Source organism: Lycorma delicatula, chromosome 1 (assembly GCF_047948215.1).
Source record: "Lycorma delicatula isolate Av1 chromosome 1, ASM4794821v1, whole genome shotgun sequence".
Classification (NCBI taxonomy): domain Eukaryota; kingdom Metazoa; phylum Arthropoda; class Insecta; order Hemiptera; family Fulgoridae; genus Lycorma; species Lycorma delicatula.
This window is the reverse complement of record NC_134455.1, coordinates 521149-546171: the sequence shown is the minus strand read 5'-3', so window position 1 is coordinate 546171 and position 25023 is coordinate 521149. Positions and strand designations below refer to the sequence as shown.

At 28.7% G+C, this 25023-nt stretch overlaps 1 pseudogene; it reads left to right on the top strand.

The window, feature by feature from the left end:
- LOC142334443 (E3 ubiquitin-protein ligase HERC2-like) lies at nucleotides 1-25023 on the top strand (annotated as a pseudogene).

Below are 25023 nucleotides of genomic sequence, written 5' to 3'. Positions count from 1 at the left end.
GGCGTTCAGTGAAGTTGGAATGTAAGGTGTTATCTAAATATATATGTTTTGTTTATTATATTTAGTGAATAAATTTGTTTACTATTTACTCATTCAAAGTTATTAATGCTATTGACTGCTACTGCAAATAACTGCAATATCTGTTATACCTGCAGATATATCTTATTGCAGATTATATTTGCAGATACTGCAACTCTTAATTTCACTAGTAACCCACGCTTTTCCATTGACTTCGTACTGAATAGGCCAAGATTTAACGTTAGCGAAACAATGTGGTTTTTTCGATTTACCAGTTAAGAGAGGTTTCAACTTTTCTGTCCCCGACATGTTCTTACCTAAAATAACTGTGACACGATGTTTATCACCTTGAAAAGTTAAAGTTTTATCAGGTAAAGATTTTTAAAACTGCCCAGTTTCGTCAACGTTAAAAATGTTCACTGTTTACCCACATATTACAAACTTCATTTACTAGCACTTTCACCACAAACATCTTTAAAGATTATTCCATGCCTATCTCTAAACTTATTAGGCCAACCCAAATTAGCTTTGAAATTCGTACAATTGTCTTCAAAGTACTCAGCTTTTTCAAGTAAAATTGGTCCACTTACCGTGACTGTTTTTAAACCACTCTAAAACGCTTTTGTCAACATCGGGATACTGACTGACTTTACTCTTTTGATAACGCCCGAGTTACAGATACGATCTCTCAAAAATTTTGTTTATCGTTGAAAGCGTGTTGGGTGATATTGCGAATTTCGTTGGCGATCACGTTTTTCTTTTTTCTTTCCCTCATCTACTTCCATTATGAGCCTTTTTTTTAATAATCTAATGATTATGTTTCTAATTTCTTTATGACATTTTAAAAAAGAACAAAAAGAGTGTAAAAACAACTATCCAAACTAAATTCAAACTAAACCCGTAAAAATCAGTTGTAAGGAAAGAATAAGAACACCCTTGTTTACAGTACCACACAAACCAAGACAGACGTACGAAAACTTGCATACAAGCTTTTTTTTTGTTTAGCCTCCGGTAACTATCGTTCAGATAATACTTCAGAAGATGAATGAGGATAATATGTATGAGTGTAAATGAAGTGTAGTCTTGTACATTCTCAGTTTGACCATTCCTGAGATGTATGGTTAATTGAAACCCAACCACCAAAGAACACCGGTATCCACGATGTAACATTCAAATCCGTGTAAAAATAACTGGCTTTACTAAGACTTGAATGCTGCAACTCTCGACTTCCAAATCAGCGTTCACCACTAGACCAACCCGATGGGTTTTGCGTTCGAGCTGAGACGGTTAAAAAGGCACATTGACCAAGTCTTCTTACGACAAATGAGTTCCGGTGAATACTGACGCGTGATGTGTAAGATTTCGCTTCCTTCTTTACTTATGTTGATTCATTCTTCAGGAAATAAATCACATTTCATGTTTGTGAACTGAAAATAATATCGGTATTGCAGGTTCAATGTTGAACTGGGTTTTTTTTATTTTATTTTTTTGTAATAAACTAATCAAATTTTTTTCTTCGACTGACAGGATTTTTGTTCGAGTTAAGGAATTATGTTTCCACATAACGTAATTCAATACGGCCGGGAATTAGAATAAATTTCGAGTTACAGGAATTGTATTCACTATCCTGGAATACAGAATAATTAATATTATTACCACCATTGTTGTTTTTACACATTTAAACAAATTAGCTATCACTTTGTCCATAATGATACACCTAAGATGTTTCTAATAAAACAAAATTAAAAATTAATACAGCTAAAGAGGTATTATTGTTTTAAAAATTAATAGATGCCATTTTGAAATTTGTCTTGTCTCAAAATTTTGAGTCTTTTTGCTGAAAATGGTGATTTCAACACTTATTCATACCAAATTTTATCAAAATATTTCAATCTGTTCTTGAGATATAAATTTTTTATTGCAAAAACAAAATGACTCCCTAAGTTTATCTACATATTTTGGGGTACTCTGCATATTACAAATTGTTGAATGTGTGGGTTGTGTGTCAATGTCATCTTTATAACTATTACCATTTAGCAGAGATACCATGGCAACTACGTATGTGCTGTTTCCCAACAGTAATTTGAAATGTTTGATTTCATTTTAATACAAGGTTTAACATTTTCTCATATTACAGGTAAGCTAGTTAGTTGGCATAACGGTAAAATTCTGCCTTCTTATTCAGTTTTTCCTTGGTTCAATCCTTAGCAAGGTTATAGCTTTATTTTCCTCATCATTATAAAAAAATTATTTATTATTGTCCATATGTGTTTTGAGTGAATAAATGAGTAAATAATTTCTTAACGGTCACTATTTGAAATTTATCATTAACTTATGAATAACCCAATATATGAAACTATTAATTATAAATACACTTCCAAGTATTAAAACCAATAGTCACAACAACCAAATTAAAAATTATTTCATAAGATTCTAATCATATTTGGTGACCAAATCAATATAGATAACAAGTTGAGTAAAAGGTTGTGTACACAAAAAAATGTTCAAAGTGCCGGGTGATTTAAAAGCATATAAAAATATACTTACATAACTTACAAATTCAGTTGAGGTCTCATTTCATAGCAAAACACATCAAGTTTTGGCTCGCACAGTCAAAAGTCTAATTAGGCAACCAGCGCTGCCACCAGTTTTGTTAAAAATGGATACACTTACTGGTGCAGAACATGCTCACTGTATTTTGATGTGACGGTCTGTAGTCACTAACTGCATTTGTATGTAATTTTCATAGAGAGTACAGTAATGGAGCCTTCTAGTAAGTAGGCATACAATTTACTCTTGGCACCAAACCTTCATTGAGACAAGTTGTTCTGTTAAACATACAAAATCACCAGGATGCCCACACATCCCTGAAACTGTTGTGGAACAACTCAGAGAAAGCTTTTTACGTAATCTGAAGAAATCAACTTGACGTGTGTCATGTGAGACTGCGATACCAGAAACGACTGTTTGGCAAATTTTATGTAAATGATTGGATTTGAAGCCATACAAACTAACCATGGTTCAACACGTTGCAGATGATAAGAAAACTGCTTGACTGCAGTTTTGTGTGGAAATGATGGATAGAATTGCAGACAACAATATAATTTTTAGTGATGAGTCAACGTTTTACATCAGCGGCAAGGTGAATACCTGTAACTGCCACATATGGGCTAGCGAAAACCCTCATGAAACTTTGCAGCAAATTTGTGATAGCGTTTTTTGTGTCCAAAGAAAATAAAGATTTTAGGACTGTTCTTCTTCCAGGAGACAACCATAAATGGTACATAATGGTATTGGATATGCTTCAAAATTTTCTAATTCCTCAGTTAGACGATGATGACCAAGATGGACGCCATTAATACCAGCAAGGCAGGAGCACCATCTCACTACATCCTAGAAGTTGAAGATTTTCTTGATACTCGATTCCCAGGTCAGTGGATTGGTCATGAAAGTCCAATTGTATGGCCACCTTGCTCACCAGATTTGAATCCGTTACATTTTTCTTGTGGGAATTCATTTAAGATCTGGTTTATGTACCACCTTTGCCAGCTGATCTTGTTGAGTTAAGAGTTTGAATTACGTCATAGCTGCAGGGGTAATGCCCGACTTGCCGGCTACAGTCTGAAATGAAATCAACTTCAGCTGGACTGTATGACACATTACAAATGGAAGCCATATCGAACCAAAGTGAATATTGAGTGACAAACTTGATGTGTTTTTCTATGCAATGACATCTTAACCAAATCTGTAAGTTTTCTCAATAAATGTTTATATGCTTTTAAAGTTGTGAAGTCCTTTTTGAATTACCTAGTATTATATTAGATATTTTTAATTGATGTTATATAATGTTCAGTGGATGAATCCTTTTCCTCACAACCGTAGTTTAGCTTTGTAATGAATTATTAAAGTATTTAAATAAATTTACTTATATAAATTTGTAAAAAAATTAGTCAAAATTTAATTTAAAAAAATGTTTATATTCATTAAGTTGTATTTTATTTATTTGTGGTTTTTTTATGGTAATAGTGACCGTATAATTAATTATAATTGTATATTGCATGATAATTTTAAATATTTTACGATTACTTCTTTGAAATCCCTAGAATCTGTTTTTTTTTTTAAGTTTCCTGGAAAATGTTTCTTATGAAAGATTTTTGTATTAATATTTTTTATTCATTGACTAAATGTTACTTTAATTTTAAATAAAGTACTATTTTAATTTTTTAAATAAAATATTTTAAACATTTTAATTTTTTTGAACTCTTAATCATATTGATCAAATTATTTTCAGTGAAGCAACACATTATATATACATGCAAGAAAATCCTCATGAGCCTACAATTTGTTCTTGTGGAAGTGTTCCTTCTGTACGAAAAGGATCATATGACGTCAAATCTATCAATAGTGAAGGTTAGTTAACTTTTTTTAAATAGTGTAAACTCACAGAGATTATGCATGGCATTGTATTAGCTCACAAAAATTATGCATGATATAGCTTAGTTGAACTTAGATATATATGGCCAAGGTGAATAAATATAATTTATTTATTTATTAATAATTAGTGAGAAATTTTATTGGATTTTCAATGTATTATCCACCCATGAATAATTTTAAAAAAATATATACATATATATAGTGAAATACAAAAGTAAATGAGGCTTATAAAGGGAGAAAGTTGTATTAAAATCATTTATTGAAATGTCTTTGTCTTTTCATATGATCTAGTTTGGTGATTAATAATTATATTAGCTACAGGATTCTCACCGAAAGCGTTTCTCTGATATTACATTATTGTTTTATGAAATTACATCATTGCTCTGTGCTTTTTCCATGATTCTGTAGCTCCCAGAATTAAATATACATAAAAATTTGTAATAGTGATCAGTTTAAAAGTTGGTTAAATCTCATTTCTTGTCTCAGACTTTTTCATCAATGCTGTTGATCAGTACTCATGATGAAGCTGTTTTATATCAGTACCCATGATCTGGCATATTTTTAAACTATTCTTTGATTGTTTTATTATTTGGTTGTAAGCTAATTAAATACTGTTTTTTTGTCCATCTAAAAAGAATAGAATGTTTTTCCTAATATGGTGTACAACATATTAATGAATTTTAAATGTAGCCCTAAATTATTACAAAAAAATTGAAAAATTTTTTTATTTTTTAAATCAAAATTAGTGTAAAAGTACTTGTAATCTTCATCTAGTAAAACAATGAAATACAGCAAAAATTTTGAGAAAAAATTACTCATTTTCTAAAGAAATGAAAAGGTGCTTCTAGAATGTAATTATATTTAGAGAAATTATAATAGATATTGACAGCATCAGTTATGTACTTCTTCAAAAAAGACCTTTACTATTTGGTCAATTAGTATATATGATGTGTTTTAAGTTTTTTTTGTTTTGGTACTATTAGTACCAAGTAGAATGAAAATTTCACTAATATTCAACAAGAAATGTAAAATGTGTTTACTTTAATCTACTGACATTGTTGAATACATACTGCAGATTACAGTACTGTAAAAGTAAAATTGCAAATTTTAATATATAAAAAGGTATTTTTTCTCTAAGCTAAATACAAAGAAAATATTGAAAATAATTCATCAAGAAAATGTAACTTTTATTAAAATTAAGAAAACGTTGCAGTGTAAAAAAAATACCTTACCTTATTTTTATTGATTTTAAGATAAAGTTTAAAATTATTAAATATCAGGAATTTACACCACGTTGCCTCGGCTCTTTATATCTTGTTTCCATGAACTGGTTTGTAAATGTAAATCCTGTTATGTGTAGTGCTTGTATGTGTATTCTTTGTTACTGTGATTGATTGTGCACCTGGTCTGTACGATGTAATTTTAATTTGATAACTGCAGTTAATTTATGTACCCCTTGTGTGTTGTTTTTATCAACTTCTTTTGAAGTGAATCTATATGACCTTGTTTATTTTTTTGGTTTTAAGAGTAAGATACATTTTCCCTCTGAGAAAAAATATTCTCTCAAGTAGCTGTCCTTTCCAGTAATTCTGTATGAATGTTACCTATTGGATATTATCATTATGTATTTTGAAAATGAGACATTGTTATTGTCTTTTTTTTCAAAAGTTTTGTAATATTTTTAAATTATCAAAGCACCATGCATATATCTTCTTGATGGTTGCTCAAACCCGTACTAAGGTTCTTACATTAACTCTTCAGCTTCTGAAATCCTCAACATAGAGTATATCAGGATCATACCTGCACTCATAAAACCAAAAATTGTGAAAGAAGGCTTAGGATAAGGAAAATGGATGGAGGGTGAAAGAGAAAAGCAATCCCTTTGGGGTAGTTTATAATCTTGTACAAGATCTTAAATTTTCCTTAGAATTTATCTACTGACTTTTAACTTGTATATTTGATAGTAGATCTTTTTCGTATGGTGTTGGGATTTTTCTTAGTCGATATTGACAAAAAGCTTCAACTGTATTGCTAAAAAATAACTACTAGAGTATATAATACAATATTTTACAGTAGCATGATGATTATTTAACATAATTGTAAAATTAATTGTTTATTCAAATTTAACAATACTTCTTGTTAATTACACCCAGGTTGAGGTTTCCATGAATACCTTCCCTCCAATTACTCCATAAGTCAGTCCTTTTCTGTTGTAAGTCATTGCATATCTTCTTTATCTCTTTTTATATTACTCTATCACCTTGTTCCTTGTTTATCTCATGGACTTTCTCCTTGATAAGGCTTTCCTCAGTTTCTTATTTGATGGTACTTCCACACCCCTTAAATACATTTCAGATTTGTACTCTCACATATCACACCTATTTTATTTCTTTTAATTTTTACAATAATGTTCTCAAAAATATATTTCATTTCTTTTCTTCTAAATGGATTTTAGATTTCTCCTAAAATCTAAAATCCATCCTCCTACATATTTTATAAGAATTGGCGCTGAATAAACTTTAAAAGCATTATTGCTTAAATTTATAAGACACACAAACTTTTTCAATAAAAGATAAAAACAGTTTGGTCTCTGTTTACTTAAATAAACAAATTTACTTAGTACCCTTCACAGACATATAACTCTGGTTTATATGTTGTTATTGTATATGTTTATGTCATATTCAAGGTTGTTAACATTTCACCAAATTATTTGTTAAGTACCTGCACTCATTATAATCATTGCTTCTAGTTAAATTTAAAGTTTTTTTTTGGATTTCAAAATAATATTGCATCAAAAATATTTTATATTTTATAAAAGTATATTCATGGCACAAAAAATCACCCCAATAAGTATAGCACTCATGTACTGGTAACAAATGAATAAGTATTAGACTGTGTCTTAAGTACCGTGGTGCTGGTGATAGTTGTCTGACTAATTAAAATTAAATAAACATGAAGAACAAAAAGACAGCAATTACTTCTTGGCAGTATGTACCTTTGCCACGCCACATGTTGTACACCAAGCACTGCCAATGTGCACTCACCAAGTCTACTGCCAATTACTGTATATTAAATGACTTGTACCTGTGTTGAAGTTGTAATGTATAACTTTACCCTTTTAGTTATTACTTCTGTTTACTAGAAATTACTTTTTCAACATGATCATTGAAAAATTTGAAAAAAAACATTTAGCCATTGGGTTAAAAATTGAGAACAAGAAACAATATCATTATTAAAAGTATGAAATCATTATAATCATTACTAATTATAAACAATACGTAATTAATGCTTTTATAACCTTTATTTGTAGTAAATTATTAATTTTTAATAATAAACAAAAGCTTACTTAAATTTCTTCATGCATCTAATTCAAACTTGTAGCAAGTTTACTATCCTCACTAAACGAATCACTATCACTGTCACTTTCATTTTCACTTTCACTATCAGAGTCTACATGTATAATACAATGTTCTGTCATTTCATCTATCAGTGGTTCCATTTTTACGTGCTCTTTTTCAACATTTTTTACATTTTCACAATAGGGTTTCCAGTCATCTTCATTCATGGAATTAATTTTCTCCGTAGTTAATTTTTTTAACATTTGTGAGAGAAAATGTTGTGTTATGACTCACCATATGTCTTTTAACGGCTGACCATACCACCTCATTCAGATTCAAATCAAGAGTCTAAAAACACGATGCCCATGTTTTTTCAAAAATTCATCCGTGATATTTTTGTACTTTAATTTTATGTAACTTCACTAATTCATATGATTGTAATTTCAGCATTTTTTAACTGTATGGAATATGGGTTTTTTCATATCTTTTGGATATGGGTCATATCTTTTCTTCTAGTTAGAATTTGGCGCTTTATTAATACCTGTATTGATGTATTCCACCAATGTCTGTATTAACAGACATTGGTGGAAGATTTGGAATCAATTTTTGATGTGCCCATTTCATGAAATTGTCTGTATTCATGTTGTCATGGCAGTTGCCACTTTTTGAACTGGCTTTACAAGTTTGTAATACATTTGGAATAAAACTGATTTCTCCTACAGCATGAATTGCTATTAAACGTTCACCTTTATTAATCAGCACATGAAGTCCCTCAACAATACCATCAGACCATGACTGTCATACAATGCAAACTTAAAATGTACGTTTCATCCAAATAAACAATTGTAGCATTGCTTTGTCTGCACTTAGCCATTGCCTGCAAATATTCAATTCTCTTCCACCTGATATTGGATTTCTCAATTAAAAGTGCCCTGTTATTTTCAATTTTACCCCATTTGAAACCTAACTCTTTCAAAATAACAGCTAAAGTTCATTCTCTGCCTTTAAAATCAATAGGTGACTGAAGTTCTTGCTTTTTTTTAAAGTAGGTTATTCATTCTTCTTTGAATGAAATTCATTAACTAACTATTCTTTTAACTACACCTAAATCAAAACTGTCCAGTCCACTGACAGGTTTCAAATGTTGTTTATACTTTTTTGCTGAAAGAACATGTTGGGATGATGATTGAAGAATCATGTCTGTTTTTTCTCTTCTGAGTTTTTGAATTTGTGTTCTTGATATTCCACAAGCAGCAGAAGTTCTTTCTTCACATTTTTGAATGTCAGTTATATGTTTGTCATCAGTTAATTTACCTGCTTTTAGAGCTTCTTTTTTCATGAAATCATAAACATTATTGATAATTTCACGTGCTTGACTCCTAAGTTTTTTTTTCTTAACTGTGGATTTAAATTCTACTGTAACAAACTGCACTAATACCACACAAACAAAAAATAATATGTTACAAAAAATTTGCAAAAAACAATGAGTAATTATAAAATAATATGACTGCACAAAAACGCTATCCAAATGCCTTCATTGAACACGATATAAACTAGACTAAAGTTTATTTCTTTATACACACATTGTGTAATATGAATGACAGATCTAAATAAAATCATGACAAAAGACAACATCATTTCTAACTGCATGTATAAATTTTTATAGGCCTGTACATAATACCAATCTGAGCATTAGTCATTGGTTAAGGAATTGTCATTGTTTACAAGATTGATTCATTAAGCATTTTTATACATGTAATCAACTCAAGTGGAAAGAAGTGAACACACAGCAACATAAATGTATTGTTTGTAAGTCAAAAATTAAAAAAATAATAATAATTACGCGCAAAAATAATGTTTTTGAAAACAATAATATAATGAGATGTCAGCACATGACATTTTAAACTCATAGATTCGCTGGGGCAACTATACATATAAATTTTTTTTGTAGGTTGCTGTGAATTCTGGAGGTAATTCTACACATTACACATACTGTACTACATTACGTACTTACACATTCTGTGTAATTCTGGAGGCATTGACTGCAGATGGTGAAGTTTATTCTTGGGGTGAAGGGGATGATGGAAAGTTGGGTCATGGAGATCGTAGGTTTGTTTTATTTTAATTTTCCTATCACATTTTTAATTTCTGTTAACTGTCTGTTTAACATTTATTATTGTTTTTCTTCAAAATGTTAGTTATAAAATTTTTTAAATGAATTGCTTGTAGTAAAAATTATGAATGAATTTATAAATACTGATTTTTGGTGATGTATAATTCTAATTTCCAGAACCATTGACTTTTTTTTACTGTGTTTTAGTATGTGTGACCGTCCTTGCTTGATAGAGACTCTGCGTGGCAAAGAAATTATTGAAATTGCTTGTGGAGGTGCACATTCAGCTGCTATTACATCACATGGTGAGCTTTATACTTGGGGTAAAGGTCGCTATGGTCGACTTGGACATGGAGATTCTGAAGATCAGCTTAAACCTAAATTGGTGTGTACATTTTTTCTTCTTGATGACTTGTGTATTTTTTCTCATACTTTGTCTTTTAATTAATAAAAATACAAACATTGGTAACGAAGGTTCTTGTTGATAATGTCTTGTAGTTGTTTCATTATTTTGGTATAACTTGTTTAGAAAAGGTCACCTTCCCTTTCATAGAGTTCTTTCAAATCTCCCCACACTTTGAGTCTTGTTTTCTTGTGTTGTTGCATTAACTCTTTCAGGATGCACTTTGCACTTGTTTTGCTATACTTCAGCTTGTTACCGATAATGTTATGAATTGTGCCAACACTTACTGCAACTGGTTTTGCTATACGTTATACTCTAATATGTCAGTCTTCATGAATAATGTCGTCACTGCAGATTTCAAGCGAAGGAATTGACACTTCAACTGGCCGGTCAGAATGTTGCTCGTCAGTCATTGAGATTTGACTGTTTTTGAACTGTTCTACCTACTTATAAAAATTTCCGTGGTTCATACAGCTTTCACCATACTGTAAAATCATTTGAGAAAAAATTTTTAGCTGGTTTTTCACCTTCAGAAAGCAAAAAATGGATCACTAAATGTTGTTCAACTAATTTGGAAACTTCAAGCGGACACACCATCGTTAAATGCAAGATTGACATTATAAACAAAGCTGTTCTCAGCTCATCCCAGTGATGCCAACCTAAAGTCATGACAGTACAAAACTCCTCCTACAAACTGTTTCATTTCTACATCAGGTTGTCTCTTTTAATTATAGAATGTTTCCTGTATTTATGTTGTGCCACTGTAACATCTAATTGTTTATAGATTGTTTTTTTTTTGTCTTCAATTATTTGAATGGTTTTATGCAGCTGTCCAAGATCCCCTATCTAGTGCCAGATGTTTCATTTCGCTATACCCCCTACATTCTACATCCCTAACAATTTGTTTTACATATTCCAAACATTGCCTGCCTGTACAATTTTTCCCATCTACCTGTCCCTCCAATATCAAAGTGACTGTTCCAGGATGCCTTAATATGTGGCCTAAAGTCTGTCTCTTCTTTTAACTATATTTTTCCAAATGCTTCTTTCTTCTTCAATTTGCCACAACACCTCTTCATTTGTCATTTTATTCACGCATCTGATTTTTAACATTCTCCTATAGCACCGCATTTCAAAAGCTTCTAATCTTTTTGTCTCAGGTACTCCGTTTAAGTTTCACTTCCATATAAAACTATGCTCCAAACATATACTTTCAAAAATGTTTTGCTAAAGATTAAATTAATTTTTGATGTAAGCAAATTACATTTCTGACTGAAAGCTCGTTTCAGCTGTGCTATTTGGCATTTTATATATCTTGCTTCATGCATCTTTAGTAATTTTACTTCCCAAATAACAGAATTCTTCTACCTACATAATCTTTTCTCTTCCTATTTGTATATTTAGTGGCCCATCTAAATTATTTCTTATAGGTTGTGTAACTTAATAATATATCATAATTTTTTGATTGGATATTTATGACTATTATCTATTAATAAAATAAATAAAGTTTACAGAAGAAAATAAACAGAATTTTTGTATTCCTTGGAATTACTATCATATGACAGCATGCTTGTCCAAGTTTTGTAGTTCTATATGTTTTTGTAAGATATATATATATATATTTGCACATCATAAATATTTGCATCTTCAGCCTACTCTGTCGAACCATTGAAACTCCTTTACATCAGAACAAAATTGTCCTAGATTTAAAATATTTGTGAATTCTACAAAAAAAAAGGATATTTTAAATTTTAGTTAGCAATTCAAATGATGATCTGAGTATTACAAAATTAAGTGTTACTATTATTTTGTGTTAGCTTGTTTAGTCTTGGAATGTTTGATTAATACTTTTTAGAATATAAAGTTAAAAGAAAATTACTAAACCTTTTTCATTAAAAGAGCATGTCTAAAATTCAAGATATAACCTTTTTTATCACTCTTTTTACTATGTTGCTAACTGATATCTTTACAAATTTGTTTTTAAATAGTTTTATGAGTAGAGTTAACTTAATGTAGAAAAACTTAGTTAAGTTCTTTTTTTTAGTAAAATTCTAAATTAAGTTAATATAAAATTAACTTAGTTTTGAGATAACTTAGTTTCTTTTTTCTGATTAGATAATTTCCTTGAGTCTTTTAAAAATTCAGTACTCCACATATATTCTGTTTTTATGAACTTCTGTTGGTGCTAAAATTAAACAAATATACTAAAAGCTTCATGCTGTCACAATTGACATCACAAGGACAAGAAAATCTCAGTAATGGAGTTTATGTGATAATCACGTAGGATTTATAAATATTGTTCTGGAATGATTTTTATGAACTTCATCAAATCTTATTTAAATTTTGTTTCCCTTTTATTATTTTGTTCAGGTTGAGAGATTATTAGGTTATCGAGTATGGGATGTAGCATGTGGAAGTGGTGATGCTCAAACTCTGTGTATAACAGAGGATGATACTGTATGGTCATGGGGTGATGTTGATTATGGTAAATAGGTCATGGAGGTTCTGATGGTTGCAAGGTAAATATTATTTTTTTTATTATTTTCACTATTATGTGTTAATATTTAATGAAACTTTAAACAAAACTGTATGTGAGTCTTGTAGATTTTCCTGTAAAAAAAATTGCATTTGAGCTTGTTAAAAATTTTTATGTTTTGGATTTATAAACAAAAATCTCTGATTTATAATTTGTTTATCATCAAATATGATAGTGATTACCACGCAAAACATACTTAACATAATAGCATAACTTTGATGCAACCAAGACATTGGATAATATAGAAGGACTGGGATAAGTTTTCAGAAACTAATACTTATACTTTGGATCAGGAATATAGCAAGAGCATTGGTGGTACAGAGGTTCACATTACTCAGTCCAAGATTCAAAAATTTACCTTGGATGAGTTACATTGAATCTTTGCAGAAGTATTCTGATACGAAGGGATCAAAAACCATCTATAGTCTTGTTTCGCCATCTTCTATCGTAGGACTACTGGTCTCTGCGTCTTAATACACATTTTTTGGTGATGTTTTCAAAATTATGGAAAATGCATTTGGTTTTCTGCATTAGCTCCTATGGTTTCAGAGGTACTAGTTGTGCAATGTACTAAATAAGTTTTCTGTTAAAAAATCATTAAATGCTTTGTTATATTTATATTAAGAGAATTATAATATGCAATAAAATGTTCATTTGTCAGTACTGCCCCTGGAAATGATAGCATTCTGTTCTGGCCCACCTTGTAAATTTTACTTGAATTTGTACAACATTTTTTAAAACCGTAGTTTTCCAAAGTAACTTGAGTTATATTTGATATCTGTATTAAAGCCTGAAAATGACATTTTTTAGGCCACAGTTTTATCACCTAATTACATTTACAAATTCATCCAATTACAAGTAAGTTTTAGTTATGTATTGTAAATAAGAGCTAGTGGGATACAAACAGACATGTGTGCTTAAATTTGACAGAGCCTTGTTAAGATTTTGATTGAATTATAGTTCACTGGTCTACTCTTCTCCCAGGCAGATAGTTCATACTGTTCATAAAAACTTCCTTCAACTTGCTATCAATGCATTCCAATCTAGCCCAATTGTAAGAATTTATTGGAGTTAGTGAGTATATCTGAAAATGACATCAGTTAATGTTTGATTATCTACATGTGTTATAAAAACATAACTTCAACATCACTTGTATGATATTGTCTACAGCAATAGGCTCAATGACCACTTTTTGGAACATCTACACTAATTGTTCCAATGATTGTTTAATATGTACAGTATTTTCAATGTTGGGTCTCATCAAATTTGCCACCATTTGCTCTCCAACAGTGTGATTTTCTGTCTTGGACATTTCTACCACTCAATTTTCACCTTCACCTAATTAAATATAAAAAATTGGTACTAATCACTTGATGCAGCAGGAATTTTGCAAACTTCTGTCCATTCTGAATTAGGATATAATATTTACATTGATGGCTCTAAGCTGGATGATTATGTTGAATGTTCGTTTGTGGTTGTTTACATATCAGTCCACCTCACAATGCAGTGTATTTACTGGCAAGCTATGGCCCATCATCATGTCACAGGTAGATTCCACCATATTCTGAAGTGGCTATTTCAGTTTATGGTCTTCATGTACATTAGTTCATGTCTGATATTTTCAATACACATCCAAAAATCTGCTATATCTTAGCTACTATAGTACACATAGTTTCTGCTTTCTTCTTAGCTATACATAATTTGCAAACAAAGAAGAGTTCATTTAACAACTAAAGAAGCTTGCATTCAGCCGTCCTATATAAAACATTTATCATCTGATTATGATTATCACACAAATATATCCATTCTGATTATTATGCATGCTTCCTGAAATACTGGTTGAAGGATAATTAACAGAATGAGCGGTTGAATGAAACTAAGCGATGTCACATTAAAGCTTGTATATTACAAGGAATTAATCAGAGTGAGATAGTCTTTTAAGAAATAATCATTTATCATTTACATTTGGTGCACATCAGGTTAATACATGAATTCTCATTCATCAAGCATCCACTGTGCCAATTTGATAACTTGCATTACAGTTTGTTATATTTTCTTTGTGTGTTATGAGAATTATGTTTAACTAAATAAAAACTAGCTATATGTTTTTCAGATGCCTTCAATCTGTTTGACATTTATTTCAATTTTAATTGCTTCTGGTAGTTTTCTCAAATAGTTTTTACTTGTAATATTTGCAAATGTGAATTTTTATATATATGTATGTGTGTGTGAGTGAGTGATTGAGTGAGTGAGTGTGTTTGTGTGTGTGTGTGTGTGTGTGTGTGTGTGTGTGTGTTTGTGTTTGTTTGTCTTTTTTTTGTATGTCTAAATATACATATCCAATTATTATTTCTGTTATTACTTGTATTTATTATATTTAGTTTTTATTTTTACACCAATCGAGATTGATCATTTATTCTTGTTATGTGGGGGTCCATCTCCTTACAACAGAGTATTGTTATTTTCTGATTAAAAATTGATTTTTTTTTATCTTTTGTGTTAACTTTGGCACACATTTTCTGAAATTTTATATAATATTAATTGTGACACATCAGTTAATCTATAGAATAGCATTTTGTGGTTAGTGGCTTACAGGCAGTAATAACCCATTCTGTTGTTTACCTTTAATAAGAAAATCACTACTTCTGTTTATCTCTATTTCTTCTTCCTCCAGTGTTTGCTTCTATTTTTCTTCCTCTTTCACCTGCACTCCCCTTCACCTGGTCATCTTATCTTCCTGATGGACGAACTGGTCTTTTACAGATACATTTTCTTTTGAATACTATTTGTTCTTCTTCTCCCTAGTCTATTCTGGAATGTCCCAAACTAAGTATTTCTCTGTTTTCCCAGCATGTATTATTTATTTATAGCAATATTTCATACTATATTCCCTTTTTTCTTCCTGCTATTATTTGTATGTTTTCATCTGTATTACATAAAAGTAAAATCAGCCTTAAAATAAAAACGAATTTTTCATTTGTGCTTCTGACTCAAATATCAAAATACGTTTTAACATACTAAATTGAAAAATCATTGTCAATACTAGATTCTATTTATTTTATTCTTTTTTGTTTGTTTTTTCTCCTAAATATATCAAAAGGTAGTACGATGTTTACATTGTTTTAATTTAATATGAGTATTTTCCAAATATATCAACATTATTTATTCTGTTTTATTTGTTAGCCATCTGATTGTCTAGATTAGGTGTAGTCATTGTGGAAAAACTAGACATTATATGAAGAGGGGTTTTAGTTAGCAATTTTTTGGATTTCATCATTTGTGGAATCAATTTATCTGGTCACCCTTAATAAAAAAACAAAATTGTTAGAATAGATCAAAATGATAATTTTTGATATTTTTCTGTTACATTTAAGGGCAAGGGTAGATTTACCTATGTGCATGTTTTTATAATACGTAAAAAGAAAATAATGATTACTTAGTATGTTTTACTAATTTCTTATTTTACAGTAGTTTCTAATTCTCTTTAGGTATAAGAATTTATGATAGTAATATTTATTACTGAATATTCAAGATTTTTTTCTAAAATAACATATTATTATGAGAGAATATTTAGGGTTGACAATATTTTATGTTTCGTTTTATATTAATTTTAATTTGAGATCTTTTATTGATTTTTATAGGTGCCTATGAAAATAGATTCTCTTGCTGGACTTGGTGTTATTAAAGTTGAGTGCGGTTCACAATTATCAGTTGCTTTGATGCATTCTGGAAGTGTTTATACATGGTTAGCCTTTGTATATTAGTTTTAATAAAATTTAAAAATATGTTATTTAAATTTTATAAGTAATAACATTTAAAAAAATTGACCCATTTTAAAAAAATCTTACTTTATAATGGCAGAAATTAAAGTAAAACTGCCTCACTTTATCTTTCTTTCCAAAAATTAGCAACATTTACAGTCAAAAGAAGAAACGATCAAGTAAAAAATACAATTTTATATTCTTACTTGTGAAGATAATGAAGTAGTAAAGTTAAAATAAACTCTTTAACAGACTATTCAAACCCATCTAATTTAGAATTCAACATAATTGGCAATTTTGAAGTTAATGCAAATAATAAAATTAATTCAAACTACAACTGTATAAGGAAGCTTGGGTTGGAAGTCAGACACTTACACTAAAAAATAACACTAGGTTTCTTGTAAGAGAAATCAGTTTCTTCAAAATGAATAATTCTAGAAAATATTAACTTTGAAAGCACAAATAGTGAATCAGAAAATGAAATTGATTGTATTCTATTTACAAAAGAAAAAATAATTATTATGTCAATGTGTCAGTTATATGCAGATTAATCCAGATAGTGCCCATAGAGTGATACAGTCAAGAAAAAGAAGAAGACAAAACTGGATATTTATAATTATGCTAATTATTATGAAAGAAAATACAACAAAATGTAAAAAGAAGTAAATAATGTAAATTAAATAAGCATAAGAACTGCAAACATAATTAAACATAAGTACGAAGGTATTGAAACGACTTCCAGTGTATTGTATGAATCCTTATTATGAGATGGCGAGTGTAAGAAAAATGAGGATAGATCAAAAACATGCATAAAATATACTGTCTAAAGATAAGAAATTTTAAAAAAATGTCAACTTGATTCTTTTATAAATGGGAAAAAAGATGAACCCATTAAGAAATTGGACAGGTGAAGGAGATCAAGAAATTAGATTTTTTAAGAATGAGTGGTTGTGTTTAACCTTAATATTCTATAGAAAAGTTCCATCCAAAATTAAAGTCAGAGTATTTTAATCGGCCTTTTTCTGATTATAATTTACAGTCTGAAGATAAGTGTAGGTATTAATCAGCTTGTGAAAATAATAATAGCTTGTGAAAAGTGCCATACAAATTGATGTGCTGAAAAATGCTGGTTATAACACTAAAGGACATTTCATTTTACACAACTTTTAAATTAATATAATGAAAAAAGTGAATGCTATTAAAGTAGTTTATCGAACTAATGTAAGTATTTAGCTTTTTATCAGAAAATATTAAAGATTAAGATGCTGTGACTTATTTGGTCACAGCAAAAGTAATCATGAAATTACTTTTTTAAATTTGAAAACATACATAAAAAATATATCTTTCCAGGATATTTGAAAACAGATTTAACGTTTTACAATATTCTGTTCAGTGTTATTTAAATGGTTCAAATTCATATCACTAGCATCAGAAAACTAGGAAAGTAGAAAAATTATTTTGAGCTAATGCATTGATAGTTAATAACTGATTGCTGTTTCTAAATGTGTGTATTATATTTAAAAAGAACATGCTGATGCACATGCATGTTTCAGTATGTTTCTGTGCATCCTATTAGAAAGCTGAATCAAACATCACAACCTTTAAATATTACTTAGTGCTTTTCATTGCTATATATGATGCTTGTTTTTAAATTAAGGTCTATTTTGAATTTGCCGCCTATATATGGAATGTAAATTTAAATTCCTATGTAACAGAAAAACTCTGACATTGCACTGATTTGTAAAAAGAGATTGTTCTGTTAGTACGTTTATTCTTCATGAAGATGTAATTATTTTATTATAAAGCAGTACTTTATATAGTTATTTTTACATAGATGTTAAAATCTGTTTTGGTAGTAATTTTAAGATTAAAACAAAAGAAAATAATTAGGGATAAACAATTCTACTAGGATTAATGTATAACAGTGTAAAATAGGGAACTATTCCTAAAATTAGAAGTTGAGATTATCCAAAATGGTTAAATGCTTCAAAACTTAAAAGCCATTTTGATTAAGTAGATTATCTGTACTATAATGATGACTACAATTTTATAAGTATCTTACTTGGATATTGAATTTCCAAATTAATTTTCAGATTTATTTTGTTATTAAATTTTGATTTTTATAAATTTCATTTTCATTTTTTAATCTTTTCCAGTTAACATCTTATTATTTAAATTTAATTAGATCTTATTATTTAAGTTTAATTAGTGATAAGTATTTCACTTTCATTAACATTTAACTTCAAAAATTTTCTCATTACTGGATGTCTTTACAACTCTTAAAATTTACTTGCAGGGTAGTGCATGCATTGTGGTATGCAATGGTATTTGAACGCATCCAGTTCATTATTGTTTACACATTTAAAAAGTACTTTATTTTTGTGTTGTATATTTTGAATATTGGTTTTGTTATTCTCCATGCTCATTTCTAAAAGTTTTATTAAGATTTTTCATAGTTGAGAACAGTGTTGTATTTTATTGATCATGTTGTCTGGGGGATAATAACCTGTCTAGTTCTTCACTTAGAAAAATATTCCTTCAATTTTTTGATATTTAAAAAATTTTTCCGTAGGGGAAAAGGAGATTATCACAGATTGGGACATGGTTCAGATGATCACGAAAGAAGCCCCCGTAAGGTTGCTGCTTTGCAAGGCAAAAAGATAATCAGCATTGCTACAGGTATACATTTTAATGTTTTCATGAATGTTACTTTCATGATGCTTTTCATGAAAAGCATCATCAGTTAGATCCCTTCACCCTGTTCTACATTATTTATTTACTTCTTATAGATTTTTAATCATTTTTCTATTGTAATTATACAAAAAATCTCTTCATTATAAATTTTCACTATTCTGCCAAATATTTGAAACGTTTATCCTCACCATATTTATTTCTAAAGTAAATCAGTTATCTTACAAACATATTGTAATGGTAGAAGCTATTAGTAATAGAAAGTACCAGAATAAGAAAGAAAGAGAAAATGAAGAACATAAGGAGACTAATAGATTGAAAAAGAAAAATCCAGAAACAACAACACAGAATTCTTCCTAAAATAGTGTAGAGGGTTCGGACAATAGAAACAGCTTGAAATGCTTGAACAAATAAAAGATAGATTGGCGGCTGTTAGTACAGGTCAACCCCTAGGCCTGGAGTACCAGCAAACTTTGGTACACTGTGATAAATGTGTGGTCATTTGACTTGGTGTATGAGAGCATTCAAAGTGTCTATCTCTTGTTAACTTTGTATTCATTTTAATTAGCTGTTGTGAAGTTCACAGTAAAATCAGAATTGTATTTTTAATTTATAATTTACTTATTTTGTTAATAGTAAGTTATCCTCAGTAAAACTCTGTGTGCTATCTCACACCAATAACACACAACAATATCAAACCAATGACATGCAAAATATTATTTAGTAGTATAATTGATTATAACCAATTTAATAAGTTTAAATATAAACTTAAATTTAATAAGATTTTATTTAATAAGCTTATCTTGTTCAAAATCATTTTGGTGGTTTATTAATGACAGTTACTATATTTTTAAATTAAGTATTTTTTCTACTGTTCTTATTTTTCTGTTGTTATTTCTAATTATAAAAAATATAATAAACTCTACCATGTTAGGTATCTTTAAACATCTAATAGATCATTGTATAAAAAAGCAGTCCAGTTTTGAAAAGATATAAAAATACTAAAAATAAATAAGATACATTTCTTTATTTAGTGTACCTACTTATAGAAATATAATTCTTTACCTTAATTATTGGTATTATATATTGATATATTGGTATTATATATAATTTATTTTTTGAAAATTACATTTGGTTTATATAGTCATTGTTGTTCAGTATTTATTGAGATAAACCTTTTACTCTATTCTGTTTTATTTTTTGGTAGTGCAATAATAACACGGTTAATAGTTAAATTGTCACAGAAATCATTCTCTGAACAGAGCATTTCTTGGATAGTTTACTAATTTCTTATGTCAGCTATTTAAAGTAAATTTTTTTAATTACTTCTAGTCCATCAAATAATTTATTACTTTTGTCTGATGGTAAAAATATTAACTGAAAAGGAAACTTATACTTTTTATATGAAAAAAATATTTGTAGGCCTATGGTTGTTTCAATAGATTGAAGTTGGTCTTAGCCTGCATTTTCTACATTAAAAATGGCAAATTGTTGCTTATATGTGTTCTAGAAATAAAAATAATGATCATTGTTTGAAGTAGATTATATCTTAGTATTTTATATAGGTTCATTACACTATGTCGCATGTAGTGAACAAGGTGAAGTGTTTACTTGGGGAGACAATGATGAAGGCCAACTTGGAGATGGATCAACAAATGCTATTCAAAAACCACGCCTTGTTGTTGCCCTACAGGTAAAGACATAACTTGTTTTATTTGATTTAAATTGTAATTATGGTGTAACTTATTTTAAACTAATTTCTAAGATTTGTATCGCATAAATGGGAGTAGCTGTTCAAACTATTCTATTCCCTTATTCAAATTACCAATCCGTTTCTTTAAATTATGATTATATTTCATTTTTTTATTGTTGAACCTTAATAATTGTTTATTTCATTGTTTGAATTTTTTATATGTGACCAATGTAACTTTACCAGCAAAATATTTTTTTTTTAGATGTTTGCCATTATTGTTCGTGGTGATGATTTGTTGTGTGATTATCATTTGAAAGAAGTTTTCTGTTTGGGTGGTAATTGACTTAATCCTTTGCACTCCTGTGTCCTGCATTGCAGTCCATGGTGTTCTGCCAATAGGGTCCAATTTGTTTAGGGTGTGTGCTGTCATTGGTATGACAAGTGGGTGCAGACCATACGAGCCATGCGGACACGTAAGAAAAGTTTTGTTGGAGTCCAAAGGGTTAAGGAAAGTATATGATCTCCGTACTAGAAATGATGGGCCAATATCTTTACTGATGTTTTTGTCATTGTTTTCTTGTCGCTTCAGTGTATTAAGAGATTTTAAAAATAATAAGAGTATTTCACATAAATGATCATCCTCAGTACTAAATTTTTATTTCATAAAAATTAGCTTATTTTTATTACTCATGTTGATTCTGTTAGTGAACACACTTTCTTCTTTCCATAGAGGTGATTAATTAATATTAAATTATTTAATGATAGTAAATTAAATAAAAATAGTGTCATTCACTGAAGTAAGATGGGGAAAGTATTATTTGCTTGGAGAATTTTGTATTTTTGAACAAGAATTCATATAATAGTAGATCCAGGTTTCTATTGGAGCTGGTATTTATACCAGTTAATTCTTAGTATTTTGTAAATTTGTCAAAATTTCATATTAACAATATATATGATTAATAAGATTTTGTAAAGAAATAAAAATTATTTTTATCTTATTCAAATAAGATTTTCAGGTTGATTCCAATGTCATTACCATTCCAATGCCATTTTTATTAGATTGAAGTGTTTTATTAAATTACAAGTTATTGGGGGTCAAATTGATTTTATTTAAACAGAATCAAGAGATACTAATTTGCTTTTTAGCACCCTAATAAAACACTAAACTTATCGTTATTAAATATTTATTATACCCACATATATAAATTATAATGTCATCTCTTGGGGCTCTCAAAGAAACCTGAATGCATTTTTAAGTTTCAAAAATGGGCTGTCAGATCATTATCTTGTGCTCATAACTATGAATCGTGTTGACCTATGTTTAAATACAATAACTTACCTTTGTGTTTAGATTTATAAATGTGCAATTTTTGCTAAGAAGATTGTTGTTTTTGTGAAATTCAACGCTATACATCAGCTTAAGAGAAAAGTTCTTATTACGTTGTCATTTTTAATAAATTGCCAAACCATTTGAAAAATCTTCCAACCAATTTATACAATTAAAAAATTTACTTTCATAAAAACAATATTATTCTGTTGATGAATTTTTTAATAATACAAATTAAAAATAAAATCTTTCTTTATTCTGTTTTAACTTGTACATAAGTATGTGTTCAGAATAATTTTCATAAGTGCCATTTGAATTGTAGCTTATTTTGTAGTAATTTTTTATACGTATTTTTTATGTATACATGTATGTATGTATGTATTTTTGTTCGACCGTAGCAGCTGAGTGGCTGAACCAGTTTATATATATGACCTTGCATTGGAATCCTTACATTACCAGAAGTGTCATAGGCTCTATATATAAATATACTATTTATGTAACAACAAAATCACAAATAAATTTACTATTTATATAACAACAAAATAACCAATCACCAAACACAGTAACAGAACCTAAAAAAACTAATACCAAAAATCAACTTTCACAGGATCCCGCATTGTCAGCCTGTACAAAATTCCAAAATTACATCAGATAAAAATAAAAAATAAATAAAGAAAATTTTGTCCTTCAACGAAAATATTTAAATGCAGTCTAGGAGTGGAGGGGGAGGGGCTTGAATAGTAATTTTCCTACATTAAAGGAATGATTGGGGTCATTCCTTGATTTAAATTTAAATCATTACTTGATTTAATTAAATACAGCAAACTATGTTTAATCCTTTATTTTCATATCTTATTCTTTTTTTTTGGTTCAATTTATTGTTATTTTTTGCATTTAAATAAGTATTTGGACTTTAAAACATTTATTTTTATCTTATAATTTGTTTTTATATTTGAACAATTTTTATTTTGAACAATTTTTATTCTATTTAAATCGATGTCTCTTATTTTATTTATGATTATGGACTGTCTTTAAACATTTTCATTTGTAACTGATATAATATATGTACTTTATTTTCAAATGTGGCTATAATGAAATAGCAACTGTTTATAAGTGTTGTACTTTTGTTCGTTCATAATATAATCTTTTTCTATTTTAAGTTCATTAAATATTTTATAACTTCTATAATCCTTTAAAACTAATTATTGAAATCTCAGTAAAAGATTTTATATATTTTTAATTTAAGTGATAATTAATTATTTTCTGATCACATATAAAACAAGATGCATCTGTACACTTATACAAAATAATGATATCAAGGATCTGTTACACGCTTCTTAAATTTTAGTCCAATTTACATTATTTCAGTTTATTATATTACTATTACACTCTATTCTCTAACTTTGATTTAAATAAAATAAAAAAAATTCTCAATTAGTTTATTTTTCATAGTAGAATAGGCAACATTTTACATTGGAACAATAAAATAACATTTCCTGTAATGTTATTGTCCAGTTTTATTAAATACTTTTCCCTATGTGGCAATGTAAATCCAAACATTTTATTGCAGAATACTCTAATCAAGGGTAGTTGTGTAGTTGATACTAGAATTTGGTCAGCTACAAAATTGTTTTTACCCTTTGTATTGTCTCTAATTTTATACTTTTTCTTCCTGTTTTAAAAATATATTGTGAAGCAAATTTCTGTACTGTTTTAGATTTCTTCTTTAATATCTTCTTTTTTTTTTAAATTGTTTATGACCTTATCTCAATCTTTCATTTCAGAATATCATTTAATTAATATTATTAAAAAAAAATTATTATTATAATCAATTTCTTGATGCAAGTTCCAATAAATACTGAAAATTTATTTTGATGTTAATTGTAATAAGTTATTTTAAATGAGTTTAAAAATATCATAACAGTATCTCTAAACCATACTTTTTTCAGTTAAATTGAAACTTTACTTGACTGTATCACTTTTTTGGAATCAATGATAAATAGTTGAACTGCTTGCAGAAAAAGTAAATATACTCTTAACAAAGTAGTGTGGTATATTTTAGTCTCATTTGTATAAATTTTTACTATATTTTTAGATTAGGTTTCGGAATAAGGTTTCCTTTTTTTAGAGGTATTGACCTATATTTATTAGGTAATAGAAGAAGCCAACAGTGTACAGTAATAATTGCACTTATATTACTAATCTATAAGATCTGGTTTGTTGAATATGACATCAACTATTCAAATTATTGTTTTTACCTATAAATAAGATATTTTCTTTTGTAAAAATAAGATTGTGTCTTGATCATAATTATGAATATTGTCTAAAAGAGCTTTTCTTCATCAAAATAGTATTGAAAAATTATTTTAATTCATAACTAAATTAAATCATTTATTAGGTCCAATGCATATAATATAATGGTCTCTAATTATTTAAAATGATATTTGTGATTTAATGAGTACATACATGTATTATTGTTTTTTTTTTTAATTTTTCAATGTAAAGGGAAAAAAAAATAACAAGAGTTGCTTGTGGTTCTGCTTATACTTTGGCCTGGAGTACGGATAAACCATTATCAAGTCGTCTTCCACTCCGTGTACCTTTGGAATATGATGTTTTACGAGAATTACCACCCACATTATTACGAAGCAGGCTGGTATTACTTCACCATTTTTCTGATTTGCTTTGTCCTGTTGTCACTATGTTTCC